Source organism: Conger conger, chromosome 8, assembly GCF_963514075.1.
Source record: "Conger conger chromosome 8, fConCon1.1, whole genome shotgun sequence".
Lineage (NCBI taxonomy): Eukaryota > Metazoa > Chordata > Actinopteri > Anguilliformes > Congridae > Conger > Conger conger.
In genome coordinates this window covers 5480731-5500176 of record NC_083767.1, presented here as the reverse complement: position 1 = coordinate 5500176, position 19446 = coordinate 5480731, and the positions used below count along the sequence as shown (strand labels likewise).

The window sequence follows — 19446 nt, the reverse complement described above, 5'->3', positions numbered from 1 at the left end:
CTAATATTATCACTACACGACTTCATTGTTTGTTCCTGTATTTGGCAAAGTCTTTTAAGTGAACCCATTTCCACTGACACAGTGCGATTTGCCCACACACAGACAGGGATTAGGAGCCACGTTTTAATTGGGATTCCTCCATGGACTTCTTTGGATGGCATAAACAGCCATGTGACATTTTTTTAATACGCCTAATTCAGCAGCAGTTTGAAGTTTCCTGATGAGCTGCTTTGATATTTTTAGGACCAACTAATTACAGGCCTAAATAATTACATTGTCTACATTGCCCTATTTTCTGAATATCTGTGATTAAATGGTATGAATTTTTCTGCAGTCTGGTTCTTGGGGAATCAGCGTTTTAATCTTTTTCAACAGCAGGGCCAGCGTCCTGACAATAATGCTTCAGCTGCTCTACTCCTTCTTGTGGGAGACAATAAAACCAAGTTTCCCTCACCCGAGAAGACATTATATTCCCTACAGTAAGCGTTAAAGCAGTGACTGACTGCTACAACACTGCAGCCCTCTAATGAGTGTCTATGTTGAATGGCGTCAGACTTAGTGCCACACTGCTTTCTCAATCTGTGGAAAAATAATGTGTTCTCATATTGATAAAACTTGTTCACATGTTTATCGTCAGCTTGATGGGTCGGGAAGGAAAACACAGTGCAGGGAAAAGGAGCTGGAATACCGTGTATGGAACGCACCTCCCGGGGGGAATATTATATTCCCACGATCACTATGTGCTCCATAAAACCCTGGGTTTATTTCCCTATTTTTCCTCCAGAATTGGGAATGCATGATCACACTCTGTGCCGGGATGACACGCCTCGGCTCCTGGATACACAATAAATGACAAATGTGTTTGAAACAGAACATTAAACATGGCCCCGAGGACAGCGGCAGTCCTAAAAACCCGAACCAGGTTAACGGCACCGATCGAGTGGGAAATTGCAGCCGATTCGGTTAGATAGTGACGTGCCATCAGCACGTTACATCACTGAACATAATCATGTTTGCACAAAATGACAGGGGACCATATGTAATCCAGGAGGGCCTCCAGCACTTTAAAACAAATTAATCAGACATGAAAGCTTTCACACTGATATGCTCCGTATGATCACAGAAATTCTTTGATCTGTGGTGGCAGTTTTCATTTGTAAATAACAAGTTGCAATCAAGGGTTCCCAAACTCCAGTCCTGAAGGGCTGCAGTGTTTGCTTGTTTACGTTGTTTCTGCACGATCAGCACCGAATCCAAGCTTCAGAAACAAGGTTTAGACTCTTCAGCAAATCGATGAGTTAAATTTAGCAATGCTTCAAAAACCAGCAGACACCATGGCCCTCAAGGACTCGAGTTTAGAGATACCTTCAGAAACCATTCGATGGAATATGTACATGGCTGGATATCACTGAACTGGTGTTGAAAGTCAGAGAATCCCATAGGGATAATGAACATTTGAGTGCACAAAATGGTGGACAGGGCAGACCTAAAGCTATCATGACAGCATTGTGGATAATGTTTGCGAAACCGGCACTTCTGTTTTACAGGAATAACGTATCTGTCACCAGTTCAATTACCCTGGTGCAGAATAGTCCACGTGGAATTCCCTCTCATAGCATTTAGTTCAGTGCACCACTCCAGCTATGCTAATTTAAGAACTAACACACCTAAATATAGTGCACACTGCATGTCAAATATGTAAATATACACATTCCCGAGGGAGTTATATACTCACAACACCACTGAAGGTTATTATGATGTGTACTGTACACAGTGGAATAAGTGAACGAGGCATTGTTATGATGGCGTGTCAAGCATCTCTCCCTTTAATTGAACTCCACTGGAAGTTGCCATTACGTTTGTAAACATTCAACCTTCACAAGGACGTCATTGTTAAATAAATAATTAAATGATGCTCTTTCTGTTTGTACTCTGCCAGTGCAAGAGAGGCATGGGAGATGGACATGTTTTCATAAGTACACTTTCCTGCTTGTCAATCACGAGCTGAGCAGTCCTGATTGGTCAGTCAAGATTGATAGATCATTACATTTATATAGCTCTTTTCTACGCACTCAAAGCACTTTACAGTGATGAGGGGGAAACTTTTCTCAACCACCACCAGTGTGCAGCACCCACCTGCAGGATACACGGCGGCCATTTTGTACCAGAAGGCTCACCACACACCAGCTGAGGTGGAGAGGGAGAGAACAATGTTTGGCAATTGAATCAGCGGATGATTGGGTGGCAGGTTGAAAGGGCCAGGGTTTGGAATCTAGCCAGGACACTGGGGAACCCCCGACTCTTAGAGAAGAGTCGCACAGCGAGTCAGGACCTTGGTTTGACCGCTCCTACATAACAGTAACTGTATAGCTCTTTCATAAGCACTATAACCGACATTAGGATCTTGTGTCAGTTCACTGGGTATGCTATGTCATGGTTACTTGCAGAATGAATGTTGACATAATACACCTTATACCTATTTGCGGTTATTGACATAGCCGCTTATGAATGTTTATGAAGTGCTCTTCAATGTGTCATGTACTTTATTAAGGAGTTATATAGCTCTTATGTAGGAGCCTTTAAATAACAAGCTCTTTACTCTCAATCTCCAGTGCAAGTCTTGTCCTTACAAACCGGGTGGTACTGTGTTAAGACATTTTCAACCACAGAAAACTGGAAAACACACACACACACACACACACACACACTTGTGGTGTGGAGTATATTTCACAATTTCACTTTCCATATCGGCAAGCTCCCCATTTCCAACAACAAATATGTAATGTAATATCATAATTCTCTGAATATTTACGCACTAAACTTCCAACTTGTTTTTCCAGCAGATTTAGATGTTTATTTTCTTACCAAATATCATGTCCATTAAAAAAGCAAGTGGGTGGTCTGAACAGGCTGTAGTATACTCAGCATCTTACTGATTTTACATGAAATAATTTGCCGTGTACACAGTATAAGTATAAAAAAGTACTTGAGTTTGTATGCCCGTTGACAAGCAAGTCCCGAACACAGGTAAGATAAGGTATACTTTACTGAACTCCGTGTGGTAATTTGTATTTGACCCATCCCCGCTACTTAGGTGGGCAGCCATAGTGCAGCACCTGGGAACCAACTGCAGTTCTGAGGGCAGTCCTTGAGTGAACACGGGTTCTGAGGGCAGTGCCTTAGTGAACACGGGTTCTGAGGGCAGTGCCTTAGTGAACACGGGTTCTGAGGGCAGTGCCTGAGTGAACACGGGTTCTGAGGGCAGTGCCTTAGTGAACACGGGTTCTGAGGGCAGTGCCTTAGTGAACACGGGTTCTGAGGGCAGTGCCTTAGTGAACACGGGTTCTGAGGGCAGTGCCTGAGTGAACACGGGTTCTGAGGGCAGTGCCTTAGTGAACACGGGGAGAACATGTGAAAACACAGAGGATCTGGCCGGCCGGGATTCAAACCCAGGACCTCCTTCACAAGGCAGCAGTGCTAGGACAAGCTGGAGAGAGACACGGGATGGGACGTGAGGTCTGAGAACGGTGACAGAACGGTCACAGCACCAGCGTGTGTGTGCGTGTGTGTATGTGTGTATGTGTGAGTTTGTGTGTGTGTGAGTGTGTGTTTATGTGTGTGTGTGTTTGTGTGTGTGTGTGTGTGTGTGTGTGGGTGTGGGAGTGTGTGGGTGTGGGAGTGTGTGTGTGTGTGTGTGTGTGTGTGCGTGGGTGTGGGTGTGTGTGTCTGTGTGCGATGTCACCGAACGCTGCCCTCAGACACACACACTTCCTTCACTATGGGACAGAGACAGGGAGAGGGATTATTCTGAACACGCAGCATGCACATCAAAGGAGGCTTTGATGGAATGCTTCTTTTTTTCTTCTTGGGTGTTTGTGTGTTTGTGTGTGTGTATGCATGTGTGTGTGTATGTGGGGAGGGGTCTGTTTGTGTGTGTGTTTTTTTTGTGTGTGTGCAGGTGTGTGTGTGTGTACAGTACATGTTTGTGTGTGAATGTGTGTGTGTGCATGTTTATGAGTCTGCCTCTTACGTCGGTGGTAGCTATTGTTCTTTATACATGTGAAATCCCCAAGATATCAGAGTCTAACCAGATACCCAGCTCCTGTGTTCTGTCCTCACTGTGACCTGAGATGGCCACAGTCAGGGTGGTGTGGGTGAAGGCACACAGACCCAAGATCACTCTCGAAAAGCACCAGACAACGGGCAGACACCCTCCGGCAGGACAACATTATTCCTGCTTCCGCTCCTTTGCATTTACAAACACGCTTTGCGTCTTCGATCAGTTTGGTGTGAGTAAAAGCACATTCTCTCTCTCAGTCGCCCAAAACCTCAGCACATCCACCGCATCCGTTGTATAATCCCGCTCAGGTTTTCAGGGTGGCATTACTGTGGGGCATGGAACAAATACATATATTAATGCAGGCGTGTGGCGTGTGCTGCTGTACCAAGGGCTGAGTTTACAACAGGGAAGACAGACAACACATTACTACACTGCCATCTGCTGGCCAATTATTGTCTTGAAATAAATACCTGTATTATTAGCCCATTGTATTCGATGGCTTTTATATCTGATTTTCATATTTTCATCTGAATGATTAATTCTGTGGCATGTATATTCAGGACCCTGATGAGTCCTGTATATATGATACAGTGGTGATGTGTATAAGTGTCAGTAACTGTGAAGCACAATGATTGCGATGGATGAACAAAAGCTGGCCTATAAATATTAGATTTTCCCATTTGTGGATGAAACATGTGATTATAAATGTATAATTTAAATGCACCGAGATTAAGCTGAAACATCTTTTGAAATAACAATTATCTCAGAAGGTCTTTCAACTTAATATAATGACAAACTCTAAATATTTAACTGCAGAGGCCTGACAAAGCTAACCAACTTTGCATAGGAGATGTATAGAGTGAGTCTAACACAGCTGTGTGTGTGTGCCTGTGTGTGTGTGAGTGTGTGTGTAAATTATGAGGTTAGTTTTGATGTACTTTCCAGTATAGGCCTCTAGCTGTTAATATTAAGGAGCAACTCTATTTATATTAACATTTACAGACCTGTCATGATCAGAAATGCACAAGGGCTTAATGTACTGTAATGTACTGAACCTTAAAAAACGGTCTCGAATACTGAAAACCTGTAATATCTGTTCTGTAATATTTCAATAAAAGACAGTGTTCAAACTGTATTTTCAGACTGTAAATCGGGGTGCAATACTCCGGTCCTGGAGGGCCGGACTGCGAGCTGGTTTTTCTTCCAACCAATTACCTTAATTTATTTTATGTTGGTTCAGTCTTGTACTTGAGCAGAGTAAAATCTTTAGGATACACTAACAGTCTGCAGCTGTAGCCGCTGCATATACAAATGACTGATCAAGACATCATTTAGCAAACTAAATAATTAAGAGCAGCAGTTGTCACAAAATCCTGAAGGGGATCAGCCCTTGCTGTGCACCCCTGCTGTAAACCGAACGCAGATGAATACATAGAAGCAGAAGGTTAATAATCATAACACAAAAGCAACAGCATCATAATAACTACGGAGCTTGAAACGTAACAGATCTTGAGGAGAAATCACGGTAAAGGTGACAGTGATGATTTCGGACCAGGCACGGAGTCTGAAATACTGCACAAACACCGCCATCTTGTGGATCATTTATAATCAACCGTTATGCTGTTGGAAAGAAGGTGCTTGTTGCCATGGGATTCATAACAATTATAACCAAGGTGGTTCCCCAGAATGCAGCTGACCCCCTCTGCAGGACTCCTGAGAGTGACTGGTGTACCGTAGAGTGCATCAGAGCTGCATCAGAGCCTGTGTTTCTCAGGGTCTACACTCCTGGTTACCCCGGCACACACTCAGGACCGTTATCTACGCCCTGATACCTCACTCCCTCTCCCCCCACACTCTTAACCCATTAGGGTGTAATATCACACATATAACATTGATTACATTACAGGCATTTGGCAGACACTCTTATCCAGAGTGACGTACACAACGTGCATACCCATAACCAGGGACAAGAGCCTTGAACATCCTAGAGAGAACTACAGTTTCAAGTGCTAGAAGTGACCACATAGATAAGAACTTGGACCCTGAATATAAGTCTAATGAGAACAAATGAACAGAAGCAGCAATAGAATAGTCTCGGTAAATATAAGGCTAGCGAAAAAAATAAAACAAGGATACACAAGTGTGATAACTACGATGAACAGCTTATTAGAAATGACCGGGTCAAGGGCAATGGCAATTATATAATCACAATGCTGGAATACAGTTTTCACCCGCCCATCCGTGGCACTCTGACTCCACCACTCTAAAGTTTCAGTTCTCAGGTTCTAAGCTAAAAGTTTCCGTTTGTTCCAGAGAGTTTGTGATTCACTGGACCGTGCGGGAGGTGAATGTTTCACCCTGGCCAGGTGCTCATTAAGGCTGTAGATAGGGCTCAGAACAGCACGCGTAGCTGCACTACCCTCGGTAAAGCGCACTTTGAAGAGGAGACTCAGGGGAGTGCGCTGTTAAAAACAGAGCAGTAAGACCCATTCACACACACTGTGAGCAACACGAACACTCCCAGGCAATGGCTGTAATAGCACAGTATTACAAATATTATGGCCATCAAGGCGTCAAAAATTTGACACCAGTGCTCTAGACTAGTCTGTAAACTGTGAGCTTAGGTGGACAGAATTGCCTATTCTTATCACTACAGTATTCTTACTGTTTGTTCTTATAATTACGTGGAGGACACAGTCAGTTAAAGTGTGGTGCAATGAGAATAACTTTGATACTTTTTTACCGTGCACCAGTGTGGCAGAAAATAGCACACGGACAAAATGCAGAGAGAGCAAAAATCTACTTTTGAAAAAATTCAATTCAATTCAATTCAATTCAATTCAATTCAATTCAATTCAATTCAATTCAATTCAATTCAATTCAATTCAATTCAAAGATGTAGCTGCTACTCAAAAGAATGTTTCGTTTTGACAGCCATCTTGTCTGCAGAAAGTGAGGGGGTACGCAGTGGGCCAGCACACAGGGGAGGACGTGCATAGAGGGGCATCCTCTGTAAAATCAACACCCTGATAACCACGACCTTTGTTGTACGTCGCTCTGGATAAGAGCGTCTGCCAAATGCCATTACTGTAAATGTAATGTAATGACCAACAGCACACGACATAAGCAAACGCCTGCACAGTTAAGAAAGTTAATTAATTAATAAAAAAGGTGAGTCTGGAAATGAGGTTAAATTCCCACAGCTCAAAGCTCCATTTTCTCAACCTTCCTGAATTGGCTGCATTCAACCTCACGACTTTTCAAATTAATTAATATCGTGTCAATTTCCATAGGATACAAAATACATTTATAATAAAGTTAACTACTCAATTTGAAAATCATACACGCATTGTGCATAGACGCACCAGTCATTCACCCTACAGCAGCGTGCTAATGAGAAACTAGCATATGAGCCTGGAGTTATGTTTCATAAAAAATGTATCAGCCTTTAAAATGAGTACCACTAGGGCCCTAAGACAAACTAATGTATTTAATTAAACTCCAAATATAATATTGCTGTGCAGAAATGTACCCTCCCACCCCCACCCCCAGCATATTAAGTAATAGGGTTAACTTATGAATTTACATATCAAAGTATTTCTAAACATATTCAAATTGAATAGGCATTTTCCTAAAGAAGAGTATATTAATTGGGAGCTCTTCAAAAAAAATGTATTGATAATATAAATAATGTAATACACTGGAAATGCTTGCAAAATACACACACACACACACACACACAGACCCGCACCCACATACACACACGCACATGTATTATACACTGACATCTCAGCGCATTCAAGAGTTATTGAGGGATCTTGATTGCTTTCACAACACAACGTACCAATTGCAGTGGTTTGATTAAACCATTGACTCCAGCGTTCAGTTTTCTTATTCACTGTACAAAAGGACACAGCTAGCAATACAATACAAATAACAATTACACATTGACCGCTGCAGGCTAGCAGGCCATCCCCGTCCGTTATCCTGTCAGACCACGAGGAGCCTAAATATTACTGCAACTCAATATCTCTGCCAATGCCCTACACTTAAGAAAAGACACTTAGCGGTGATGATACTTTCTCTAAATACTTTTTCTAAATATTGTCTGGAAAGGTTTCAAGAAACTAAATCCCAGTTGTGTCAAGGCATTACAATATGTACCAATTAGGCCCATTCTGCCCTCAAAAAAAAAACATTCCAAAGCTTTTAATCGAAGGGGGAAAAGTAGACTAAATGTAAAATGTATGGGGTGGCCCATATACCATATTGCATGCTTTTTTCTCTGTAATCAACAGCATTTATACAAATGCAGAAAGATAGGCATCTCTTGAGAACATATACATACTGGGCGGCCTGTAGCGTAGTGGTTAAGGTAAAATGACTGGGACACACAAGGTTGGTGGTTTGATCCCCGGTGTAGCCACAATAAGATCCGCACAGCCGTTGGGCCCCTGAGCAAGGCCCTTAACCCTGCATTGCTCCAGGGGAGGACTGTCTCCTGCTTAGTTTAATCAGCTGTATGTCGCTCTGGATAAGAGCGTCTGCCAAATGCCATTAATGTAATGTAATGTAACTAGGTTGTGTGGTGCAACATGTTTTATTTTAGTAATGCGTAAGTTGTAACTTAGTAGCGATTTACTTTACAACTAGGCTTAGTTCTTACTTATTCACAGCTGGTGAAACCGGCCCCTAGTAAAGATGTTACGAACAAACGTATGAGTGACCAGTGTAACTGAGTCTTGATGGCCTTTTTCGTCACCTTTCCATTCTGTTTACTGTTCTGTAGACAGTGAGCTGAGTAGGTGAGACTGCAGGTCATAGTGCGCAAGGATTCAAACGATACCTTCAACATGTACAGTGCGTTTGTCTCCTAAGATTTTATGATTTCTTTTCTCCATCTATCAAAGGGCTGTCCGCTGCTAAGCACATACAACAGCGTTGTGTGATGGACGAGCCACTGCTCTTTGCTGACCTGTGATTGATGGGCGTTTGAAAGGCCCATTTGCCTTTCTGTTCATCGTTCAGACAGATGGTGCGTGATGCTGGGCTCGTGGGTCAGTCAACAATGAGAGAATAGAGTGAGAACGTGTCCATAACGCTGTTTATACAACTCAGGCGCTGAGAATATTTTACAGTGGAGATACGTGTTCATGGAAAAGTTTGCTTCTTTTTTTTTTCGAACAGGAATGCAGAACCTCACTCAAAATTCTGTCATCAACTTTCAATGAGATACATTATAAGTGTTATTATTTTATTCTTCAAAGGTTTTTGGAGAAAAGACAAGCTTTGCTTGTAAGTAACATTAAGGGCAGTTATTTATTGAATCCATGTCCAATAGGTTATCATATATCAACAAAAGCTTAACATATATGAAAATAAAACACAAAATTTTAGAAAAAAAACATTCATATCCATATACTCTATATTCCAAATAATCCACAAGGGCTATGAAAAATAATTCAGAAATTAAAATAAAATAAAGGTTCTTACAGTTCACCATGAACTATAAAGTAAAATTCATATGAACTTTCTTGATGGGGCTGCACTTATGGAGTTCTATGTCTGGGGACAAAGAGTAGGCCTATCGAACTATTCTTCCCTCAAGGATTGGCTCCTTTGGTTTGTTTATTAGCGGATTTGCCACGGTTGGCAGCAGATTAGCGGTATCTATGGGAATTGTGAATTTGCTGCTCCCTTAATATCACTGTATGTGAAGGGATTTTTCCCTTTATTTTTTTATATTTAAACCAGAGGTTTGTGCCATTAAGAGCAGTAAAACACCGAGTTATATTTGTGCAAAGATATTGGTACTTTATAGTCATATGCTGCAAGAGTTCTTATTTATCTAATTTCAGTAAAATAAAAGCAGACATTGCCAGGCAAACACATGAATTTCAAAGACATATGCAACACATATTAAGAATGAGCTCATTTAAAGCGTTTAAAAAATATGTTAATTTAATTTATCCTGACTGTACAATACTCTTCAAAGTATGCTAATATTAACATTGAACCTCTCCCAGGTAATGTATATATTACATTACAAAACAATGGAAATATTTCAATTATGGTTTATATAGCACTTTCCATGTGACATGTCATTGACTATAAAATAAATACATGACAATTTTTTTGCAGGAAGGCAGAGACAGACTGGTGTCTTTTTTATCAGATATTTTCATCAATTTCTTACTTCATAAAAAGCACATAGCTGCCACCTACAGGTGACAGGGAGCTATAGCAGTGGTATTTACATCACGATACACCTCTGTGCTCTGCCCATCAACCAAACCTGTAAAGAGTACATATTACAACAATCCACACAAAATAAGACTGTAGACTGTAGCTTACAATGCATTTTACGCATTGCATTGATTCATTTGTTATTCTTCAGTACAAAATAAAACTATTTATTTATTTGGTTTGAAAAACAAACCGGGCCAATCACCTCCTCGTGTGTTTAAATGTTTGTCTTTTTTTTTTTTCACAAAACAGACAAAATACGGACAAGCCAAGGAGATCATGAGTCAGCTTCTATGTACTGTAATTCTATGTACTGTAATTCTATGTACTGTAATTCTATGTACTGTACTTTAAAATATATCTATAGGGTGGCGATCAACACCATAAATCTCTCTCAAAAAGACAAACGGGAAGACATAAAATGTGAACAACACTGTACAGTGTTAAGGGCAGTTTATAGATAGGTGATGTATGATCAGCCAATGGACATCGTTGCATTGTCACCTACATTCCAATATCATTCATTCATTCATTATCCTAACCCGCTTATCCTGAACAGGGTCGCAGGGGGGCTGGAGCCTATCCCAGCATACACTGGGCGAAAGGCAGAATACACCCTGGACAGGTCGCCAGTCCATCGCAGGGCACACGCACCATTCACTCACACACTCATACCTACGGGGCAATTTAGACTCTCCAATCAGCCTAACCTGCATGTCTTTGGGCTGTGGGAGGAAACCAGAGTACCCGGAGGAAACCCACGCAGACACGGGGAGAACATGCAAACTCCACACAGAGAGGCCGGAACCCAGGACCTCCTTGCTGTGAGGCGGCAGTGCTACCCACTGCACCATCCGTGCATCCATTCCAATATTGCTCAACTTTGATTTCGAATGCTGCCACTCATAAAAAGTATAAACTAAGAACACATCGTCAAATGCGAGCTGAAGACATGGAAGCTAGTTGATGACACCTCGCTAAAGATAATTAAGGTGAGAACGTTTTATAATGAGGCTGTCATGAGATGGGGGTCAAAGTTCAACACAATTTGTGGCTCAGGGATGGGTATCACGATGACATCAAATCGTCCGTCATTCTAGTATAAACCGAAAGTCATCTAAATGTGATAATCACTAAGATCGTACATTGCCGATACTATAAACTGGCCTTTAAAAGTGAGTAAATACTGTTTGCACACTGCTGCCAGGACTTCTGAACACCACAAAACTCCCTTTTCTTTACTTCCCCTCAGGCTCTCCATTACTCAAGGGACAGGCAGTAAAGAATCTTCAAAAAGAGACTCCCCAATCAAACTTCCATATCAAAGAGATTGTCCAATCACAGCCAACAACAACAACAACGGGGCGGTGGCTTTGTAGCCAGTTTTTGGCTGTGGTCGGACATGGTCTTTGATATGGATGTTTTGTGATTATGTGATTATTTTGAAGATTTTACTGCCTGTCCCTTGATTGTCTCCTGTGTCCTGCCTCTCTGTAAGTAGTAGTAGCAGTAGTAGTAGCATTAGTAGTACTAGCAGTAGCAGTAGTAGTATCAGTCATAGTAGCAGTAGCAGTAGCAGTAGTAGTAGTAGTAGTAGCAGTAGTAGTAGTAGTAGCAGTAGTAGTAGTAGTAGTAGTAGTAGTAGTAGCAGCAGTAGTACTAGCAGTCATAGTAGCAGTAGCAGTAGTAGTAGCAGTCATAGTAGCAGTAGTAGCAGTAGCAGTGGTAGCAGTAGTAGTACTGGTAGTAGCAGTCATAGTAGCAGTAGTAGTAGTGGTAGTATTAGTATTATTAATATTGTTATCAGTATTATTATTATGCAATGTTGTTTAAATTCTGTTGAAATTATTTTTTAAATGCACATCAATGGGATATATTTCAGCAATAGAATCGCCTAATTCTGCCTATCACCGTTGACAGAATGCCTTTCACGTGCTAATTGCTTATTACACATTTATAACCTGCATATTCTATGTACAGTCACACAGCTCCTGTTTTGAAGGCCTGTCACAGTTGGCATTTGATCATTGTTTTTGAGCGTAACACACATTTGGAGGGGAATACAAATGATTGGCCTCCCACAGAGGAACTACAAAGAGCGTTAAAAAAAAACCCAGAGCCCAAAAATAACTGCAAAATCAAAGCCTCTCGTCTACCCTGGGTATTAATTAGCGGTGTTTTAACTGCCTGATGCTCACATCCACAGCAGTTTCCTACATAAACAGAGGTAATCTCGCCCCGCACCGGGGGAATCGTACAGAACGGGTTTGTTTTCTAGAGCAGAGATGAGTGAAAACAGGGGGAGAAGGATACTGTACATGTGATGCCACGCGGTAGAGGGGGAATCATGGCGCAGATCTCAAGTCTTTCCTTTTTAATTTGATGTAAAACTAGAAGATCAGAGATACAAGAGGCATCATTGGTTGGGATTGACCAGTCTGTTTTGGAGATATGGCTTGTTAAAGTATGTCTGACAAATGTGGGTTTGAGAAATTTGTCTTCAAGGTTTTGTGAGTGACCAAGGGTTTCAACAAGCTGGATAATGTATAGATGAGCTTTAGGTTGGAGGTTTAACAGTTGTGTGCTTTAATACTAGAAATGCACAGTAAAATGTTCAGTGTTAAATTAACTAATTCACAGTACATATGGTCCCTTGTCTTCTAGGGTCGTCTTCACACTTGTTCCTGTGTTCGATCTACAATTAGTTGTATGTTGCTCATGATAAGAGAGTCTGCTAAATGTATTGACTGTCAGAGTTGAATTCACACTGGATATGTAGCTGTGTGGTTGAGAAGAAAACAGTACAGTTTGGTGCAAGCTTGTCAGTTTAATTGGTTATCAATGCTTTGGTGCCGTGTGTGTTGTTTGAACTCCATGTTCTTCTTGGTTTTGATGAATTATTTCTAATATGCAGCAGCACCACATCTGCAGGCAACATTCAATAACAGCATTATTTTCTATTGGCTTGGGGTGACGTTTGATCTCCGATGAATCCACACGAGATGATTGACCGAGTGACCATTTTGGATGGCTTTAGGCCTCATTTACACATGTTCTTTTATTAAACATACTGTATATCCTATTTCCGCAGGATACATTATTCATTTGATGGTTGTGTTATAAAAGCAAGAAACCTAAAAAAAGATTGGATTTGTCCAATTTCTGATTTCAATCTAATCTTGGAGGTACTTTAATGGATCAGCATTTAATGTAACATTTTCGGTAATGCATTCTGCCGAAACTAAAGGACAGGGAGCAAGATAACATCTGCCGGACTAAACCCGCTCTCAGCTCATCAAATGGCGAAGCGTGAAAACGTTTTGTTTGGTCTGAACATTAATTGATAAAAATCTTACAGCACCGTTACTTTGAGTATGCTCCAGACAAAGAAAAGCTAAGAGGCTAGGAAGCAGAAGAATTCAACATCAGGCAAAAAGGCAAACTTTTCTGTCAGGGGTGGTGGTTCTCTTTGAAAACATCCCTTTGTCTCTCATCTCTTGAACCCATAACCCGTTTGATAGAGACAAAAAACAACTCTGAGCTCATGGGCACGACTAATTATAAAGTATTCTTCACTTTCCCCGCGCTGTGCTTAGCTGTTCAAAAGCAGGTTGGAGATTCACCTCAAATCTATCATCCGCCACTTTTGCCTTCCTTCAAAGGGTCTGTTCTGTTGGCTAGAGCACATTGAGATTAACTGCACCCTGCCAGTTCTCCTTACTGCATCTGTGATCTACTGGCTTCAGTTTCAAATAAATTAACCGGCTATGCACTAGTTGAGGGATGAGGGAAAAAATAGTATTTTATATAATATACTGTATGTGTTATATATAAAGTATAATGAGACATTAATTATGTTCTTCAAAGCATCACTCTTAAGCTAAAAAGCCCTGTCACTTCCCAGAACATCAAAATACATTTATCTTCTAGGTGAGCTATAGAGGTGAGCTTTCCCACAGTGTGATGACAGCACACCCACTGTCTAATAAGAGAGTAACTTTACCTCTCTAACTAAAGTAACACACCTTCTGTGTCAAACCGAAGTAACACACCTTCTCTGTCAAACTGAAGTAACACCCTTTGCCTCTCTAAGATAACGCACCTTCTGTGTCAAGAAACAGACCTTTAACCACACCTTTCTACTCTTGTTGACTCTCTTGATCCACAGCTGGTGATCAGATCTACGTAAATTAATATGTATTTATCAGAAACATTGGTACTCCACATTGTGTTTTCCAACCATTCATGACCGAAGATGAGCACTCCAGCCATATAGCCAAACTACGAACACAGTCGTAATCCTGAGATATTCCTAGCAGCATTCAATGACAGAACTCATTTTGCATTTAGGGGGAGAAACAGATTTATTCATTCCGTTTCTGTCTCCACTTCTGCTCCCAGAATGCTGAAATTCAGCGACGGCACAGAAACCATTTCAGCGAGTTTGAAAGCTCATGCCAAATTCATAGCTGTCCCGTTCATTTCCAGAAGCTGGGAATTCATACTGTATCTGTATCATAAATAGCTACAGGGCGGAGAAACTCATCGGAATGCATCATGAAAAATGCAGGGAGGGACGGTGTGGTGGGGACCGTAGGACCCTGCCGTTTCAGTGATGTGGTGACGGCATGGTACTGGAGGGAAGTGGGACACCAGCGTAAGGTTTCTGGAAGGCTGCTCAAACCAACCCTGCGCATTATGACTGCTGCCCTCAATGACGTGTAGAGACAAGAAGCTTCAAATCCGACTGCTCTTATCTCGTCTCGTCAATACTTACTGTACATGTTGAAGATAAGATTGATATATATAACCTCTCCTTTCATTGTTACCATTACAAGTCTACAGACTGCCTGCCCGGTACCCTCGATTCTTGTGAGATGCTTTACACTCTAATTTGCTACTTCAAATTGCAGAAATTCACAGCCAGAGCAAATTACAATGTAAGAGAAGCTATGATGCAGAACATAAGCAACCATGTCAGACCTTGTTTAGCGATATTCATAGACCAGTGTGCAAGTGCAACATCAATAATACAATACTATATACAGTGCGCTTATGCCAACCTGGAACCATACACTATTTGATTAGGTTTGAAATTGTGTGAAAGCAAGTGTAAAGGTGACAATGGGGGTAATGTAATTTAACTTAATGTAATGCAAGATAATGCAATGTAATGTAACGTAATGTAACAATGTAATGCCACATAGTGTCATTTAAGATAATGTAATGTAAATAACATAATGTAATTTGATGTGATGTAATGTATCATGGCAGAGACAGAGACGTCTGTGTCTTCTCTGAGTCAGTCTGAAAATGTGACAAACTGGCGTCCCACTCACCCAGAGCTGAGGCTTTTCATCGTGGTTCATGCGGGTGCCAACATGCCGTCCGATGCACACAGTCCAACAGGACCCTCCCAATGCGACACTGTATTCCCACCTGCAAGAAGAACAGAGCATATCTAAGTATGGCCACAGGTTCAGTATACTCACTGGACATGCATTACAGTTATTTAGCGGACACTTTTATCCAATGCGACTTACACCTGATTAGACTAGGTCGGGGCCATTCCCCCCTGGAGCAACACGGGGCTAAGGGCCTTGCTCAAGCGCCCAACAGCTGCACTGATCTTACTGTGGGGTACACTGGGGCTTGGACCACCAACCTCACAGGTCCCGGTCAACTACTTTAGCCACTAAGTTATAGACTGTCCCAGTTAAGTGTTAGTTCACCATAAGAGTCCGGAAAGGCATACAGTGCACAGGAAACAAAAAAACTTCTGCTGTCAGAGAGTATGTGGAGGGAAGTAAGTAATCCGGTAAGCCGGCACCCTGGCATTTCTTACCAAACATTGTGCTCAGGAGATTGGCACAGAAAGTGAAGTTCTCTCCAAATATAGAACACAATGTGGGACGTGTTTCTTTTTTACGTGCTCGTGAAGAAAACATATAAGCCTCCGGTATATTTAGCGCTGGAGATAATGAGTCACTCCACAGTGCTCCACTTGTCCCTCCAGACAGTGAAAATGGATTGAACTTTGGAAACTGCATTTTTGAAACTTTGAAAAGGCATATACATACTCCCACACCCAGTATCCCTTACCCAGGTATGCTACTGGTCTCGGAGTGAATAAACACGCAGTGTACAGACAAAAAATGTTCCTGGGGAAAGGTGTAGTGTCTCAATGTTAACATTAGAGTTAGAAACCAGCAATAAAAGAAAGTTATTTTATTCTCCCAAGAAAAGCTATTATTTGACTCATCTATGATAGTTAACATTTTGACCTATGTCAAACCTATGACCATTTAGAATTTTTTTTTTTTTTTTTTTTTTTTCTGTTTTCATTTGTTGATTAAAGCTCCTCTCAGTATATATTTTCCAATAGCCCCCTCCATGAACACCCCTTATTCTGGTCCTACACAGGGCTGCACATTGGTGCCATACACCCAAAACTGTGTCTCTGTGACGCTTTAACTGATACTCACCTTCCTATTTCATGTCTAACTGTATCGTCCCAACAGGGGAAATTATGTTGCCACACGGTTTAAAAATCACATGAAAAAGCACAAGATACTATGCAGATCAACAAGGACAGGCAAAATAGGTACAATATACTACACAATATACTACAATATACAGTACACAACATGGACAGACAAACTGAATGTGAGTACATGAAGACAGCATACAGCATAAAAACTAAGAGCCCAAAGTGCTCCAGTGCAAGGATTACATGTGCAAATTCAGCCCAATGTTACTGCAAACAAGATCACATTTTTAATCTTTTGGTCCTCTGAATTGGGACTCAGAGTCTGCAGCCTGAAGGTAGGAGCTCTCTCTCTCTCTCTCTCTCTCTCTCTCTCTCTCTCTCTCTCTCTCTCTCTCTCTCTCTCTCTCTCTCTCTCTCTCTCTCTCTCTCTCTCTCTCTCTCTCTCTCTCTCTCTCTCTCTCTCTCTCTCTCTCTCTCTCTCTCTCTCTCTCTCTCTCTCTCTCTCTCTCTCTCTCTCTCTCTCTCCCAGTGTTTCTCCAGAAGCTTCCGTATCAGGATGAGGCTGACGTCAACCCCAAACTGTCGGAACCTGCCCCACACAGGGGGCAGAAGAATCCCCTGCCGGCGTTTCTGCAGGCTCATATGGGATGTCGTGAGTCAGCCAGCACTGGGAGAAACATGTTTGGGGTGGTATAACTGGACCTGGAGGCAGTTCCTGCCAAAGGTGGGACAGTTGCTCCCCACAGTTAGAAAAACGGGAGGTTCACTAACGGTGGGGACACCGTTCACGTCCTCCAGGGGCCGTGGCAATCTCCCAGACTGCCCTGCTGTAGCCTTGGCCGGTCTGAGCGTTGATACCCTTCCCTTCATGCACCGGTGCGGATCTGAGCACCTTTTGTTAAAATCTCTTTAAGCCCTCGCTGTGGCTGGGATCTCGTCAAAGGTGAAGCCTCTGTCACCTCTTGCCTCAGGTAAACACCCTATCTGGTGAAAGTAATCATTTCTATGTTATTAATCTCGCAGAATGTGTGACTTTGTGACTGATGTGTGTGGGCGATGTGAACTTGTGTTAGCTGGATGGGTAAGCAGACTTGACTTACTGACTCAACATTTAATATTTTATTACAGCACTTTTATCATCATATACAATCTTACAGAACCCGTGAAGGGCAATGAGACATATTTATGTTGCAAAAGAACCATGCATGTTATTTATTTAAATCCTTTCAGACAGTACTGTGCAGAAGTCTTAGGCATTTTAGACTTTATTATATATTTGTTTATTTTTTGTGTGTGTTAGTATAAAAGAACACATTTGAGATTTCCAAATATTCATTTTCCAAAAGATTTCATTTTACAGAGATTTTTGTATTTAATTTAAAAAGGTAACATATTACTGTAAGCAATTGACTACTTTTTACATAAAAACTTGATCAAGGCTGTCTGAGATCAGAAGCAAGGAGTCAATCAAAGTCTGCAGAAGAACTGTGGCAAGTTCTCCAACATGCTTGGAACAACCTCCCTGCTGATTGTCTTATAGAACTGCAGGACAGCGTTGGCTATCTCAAAGCAGTGATGCAGTTTTAACACCGAAGGGTGGTAACAAAAAATATTGATTTGATTCAGTTTTTAACTATTCTGCCAAATTACTCAGCGGGAGCAATGTGGGGTTGAGAGCCTTGCACAAGGGCCCAACAGCTGTGTGGATCTTATCATGGCTACACCAGGGCTTGAGCCACCAACCTTCTGGGTCCCAGTCATGTACCTTAGCCACTAGGCTACAGGCTACTCCAGTCATGTACCTTAGCCACTAGGCTACAGGCTGCCCCAGTCATGTACCTTAGCCACTAGGCTACAGGCTGCCCCAGTCATGTACCTTAGCCACTAGGCTACAGGCTGCCCCAGTCATGTACCTTAGCCACTAGGCTACAGGCTGCCCCAGTCATGTACCTTAGCCACTAGGCTACAGGCTGCCCCACACATGTACCTTAGCCACTAGGCTACAGGCTGCCCCAGTCATGTACCTTAGCCACTAGGCTACAGGCTGCCCCAGTCATGTACCTTAGCCACTAGGCTACAGGCTGCCCCAGTCATGTACCTTAGCCACTAGGCTACAAGCTGCCCCACACATGTACCTTAGCCACTAGGCTACAGGCTGCCCCAGTCATGTACCTTAGCCACTAGGCTACAGGCTGCCCCAGTCATGTACCTTAGCCACTAGGCTACAGGCTGCCCCAGTCATGTACCTTAGCTACTAGGCTACAGGCTGCCCACTACACAAAGAGATTTACTGAAAACGAACAATAGAAATGACAAAAAAATATGGATATGTAACATGCAAAAAAAACAAAAAAACAAGTTAAACAAATATGAGCTTTTGCGATAACTACGTGCAGTTAGCATACAATTTACGGCTGTGGCACGTGCAGATGCAGGGCCATAAACGGCCCATCCAGACCGAGCATCACCCCCCACTCGCCCGCGCCGCGTGTGACACACGCCTCCTCCCACAACCCCTCCAAGGCGTGTAATAAATCAGCAGAGTCTGCTGGGCGAGGCGCGCTCCTGGGAGACGTGCTGAATCTTAATTAGCCTGGCACTGAATCTACTCCCAGAGCCTGAGGAGAAGCTTAGGCTGAGCAGTGTCGCC

At 42.2% G+C, this 19446-nt stretch overlaps 1 protein-coding gene across 1 annotated transcript in view; it reads right to left on the bottom strand.

The window, feature by feature from the left end:
- Positions 1–19446, bottom strand: part of LOC133135222 (receptor-type tyrosine-protein phosphatase delta-like) — a 452453-nt gene that overhangs the window by 289972 nt on the left and 143035 nt on the right. The window contains exon 6 of the mRNA XM_061252069.1: positions 15646–15745. The gene's annotated coding sequence lies outside the window, so the exon portion shown is untranslated. The remainder of the gene's footprint in view (positions 1–15645; positions 15746–19446) is intronic.